Below are 2,455 nucleotides of genomic sequence, written 5' to 3'. Positions count from 1 at the left end.
ACAGAGTCAGGAGTTTATCAGCCTGATAAAGAGCTCAGTGTGGATATCGGAGACTCGGCGACTCTGCAGTGTTGTATTTCTGAAAATGTATATGGGATAATCGCCTGGTTTAAGCAACTGAACAGACAAAAACCTCAGATTATAGTCACGGTGTATAAAAGTGGGGGAGAAACATTTTACAATGAATCCCAAAAGTCACGTTTCCAAATAGAAAGATCTTCAAACTGCTTCAATATTAAATTTGTAAACACTTTTCAGTCTGATGAAGCCATGTACTACTGTGCACTGACGAGACCCAACCTTGTGTTTGCAGATGGAACTTACTTAAACATTAAAGGTAGGATTTCCACTAAACTTTCTTAAACTCCTGGTTTAATGTCGTGATATTTTTCCTTATTATCATTAACATGTTTAGAAGACAAATAATCCTGAAGTAGTGAAATGTTCACTGTGTTTTCTTCTTCAACTACACTGAGTTACAGACTTTTAGTCAGTGAATGATGATAAATGTTTCCAGGTGAACATGTTACTATTGAATCAGAAACATCTAAACCAGCTCTGGGTGATAATTCAGTGGGCTGTGAACCAACACTGCATGGAAACAGCACTAACATGAACACACAAGAGAAAACAGGTCAGATGCCTGATAATTCACTATTAATTAATCATCCTTAATTCATAATATAGTGAAATAACATTTTCAGAAGTGACCAGATCTCTCCACTCCTCAGTGCTCGGTTTGGGAACGGCTTTGGTTTGTGTGCACTTCTGATTTTCTGTCTCATTTATTTCATACTGAGGAGAAGAAAATGGGATAAAAGTAAGTGTTTCTGTGATCAGATAAAAATTCCAGTGACTTTTATTCCTATCAAAGACACTAATGTGTGTTTCTGTATTAATAGTAAACGCTTCTGTAGAAAATTCTCCAGGAATGAATCAGGTACGTGTGCAATAAAAATAGCACTGGATTTTATTCTATTATATACTCTACATTTTAATCATGTTGTTTTTTAATGTAGATATCACGATGTCTCCTTTATTTACTCATTAGTCTACATGTGAAATGTTGCTCCATTCAGATATTTTTCCTGATAATGTTCTCGATGTCATTTATACAGTCAGTTTGATCAGATTTCACAACAATCCCCAGCTTTTATGTTTAATGTTGATGAACATTAACTGTGTAGTGAGTGTGTATCGTGCAGTTCCACAGATTGTCTGGTTTTTACTGTGAGCTGAAATTCTTATTTTGTTTTTGCTTTATTCTTAATATTTTTAAAGGAATCTGAAGCTGAAACACTGAATTATGCAGCTGTGCATTTCTCTAAGAGGAAACCCAAAGCTGAAACAAAGAAATCTGGTTCATCAGATGAGTGTGTGTACGCTGATGTGAAGAAAACTGCACGCTGTAACATAAATGATTCATAATAAATGGGGAAACACACGGCAGAAGCAGTGAAAATGTTTTAGAAGGTTAAATATCTCGACTGTGTATTAATTTATTTCATATTTTTCATGACAAGCTTTTAATCACTCAAAGATTATTAAACTATTGTTAAATATTTTTGCTCGTTTCAGCTGGACAGATAATTGATCTGCTGACTGATGAACGGATTTCTAGAAGCAAAATGACTGTATTTGGTGAAAGTACAAAAAGAAAAGAAAAAACAACATCAGCAACAACAAAAGCTGATAATATTTAAATTTGTTCACAATAATTGCATAATTATACATATTAAATAAATTTGCCCGTAATCATGATATTTTTTTTCACTGTTGCTAAACGTTCTTTATCCCCTTCAGACTTTATTTTTTTCTACTGAGCAAGAAAATGTTTCCACAGCTGATTTTTACTTTTCTTCAATGTAGAAATGAAGTCCGAATATTTATTTTTTGCCAACTCATATTTTTATTCTTTTTTTTCTTGTCCATTACAATGGACACCAGGACTAAATGAACATAAAATATCAAGAAACCTTCAGAACAAATTGGCATATTATTTAAGGAACATTTAATATTATTTTCATTTATAATTATTTATAATTATTTAAATAATATTTTACATTATTATATTATATTATATTATATTATATTATATTATATTATATTATATTATATTATATTATATTATTTATGCATTGAAACAATTTCGGTTTTGTACAAAGCACAGCTGAATGTTGCATTCGTCACCAATCTCTTCCTTCCTGGTAACTGTTAGATCCTCATGCTCCTCTGTCCCTACACTGTCTTCTACCTCAACCTCAGCTGCTACCTCAAATTCTTTTGCCATTCAATGACAGTGAAACCTCTCCATTGTCATTGTCCCTCTGAAACCAATAAAACATCATCTTTTACTCACTTTACTCCCTTACTCCTGGCCTCATCTGCCTCATTTCCTGAATCCAAGCAGTCAAGATCAGACAGTTCTCCATTTATCAGAAGTTCAAGAAAGTCT

General features: G+C 32.9%; 1 long non-coding RNA gene across 2 annotated transcripts; it reads left to right on the top strand.

Moving 5' to 3' along the window:
• Positions 1 to 527: 527 nt before the first annotated feature.
• LOC132890024 (uncharacterized) lies at positions 528 to 1,751 on the top strand. 2 transcript variants are annotated; one of them, XR_009655134.1, is made up of 4 exons: positions 528 to 634; positions 732 to 820; positions 903 to 940; positions 1,282 to 1,751. It is a non-coding gene; the product is annotated as an uncharacterized LOC132890024 (long non-coding RNA). The 2 variants fall into 2 exon arrangements; XR_009655133.1 differs by having other exon boundaries at positions 732 to 940.
• The last annotated feature ends 704 nt before the right edge of the window (positions 1,752 to 2,455 follow it).

This window comes from Neoarius graeffei, chromosome 8 (assembly GCF_027579695.1).
Source record: "Neoarius graeffei isolate fNeoGra1 chromosome 8, fNeoGra1.pri, whole genome shotgun sequence".
NCBI classification, from domain to species: domain Eukaryota; kingdom Metazoa; phylum Chordata; class Actinopteri; order Siluriformes; family Ariidae; genus Neoarius; species Neoarius graeffei.
Note: the sequence above shows the minus strand (reverse complement) of the source record. Positions and strands in the feature narration are given on the sequence as shown.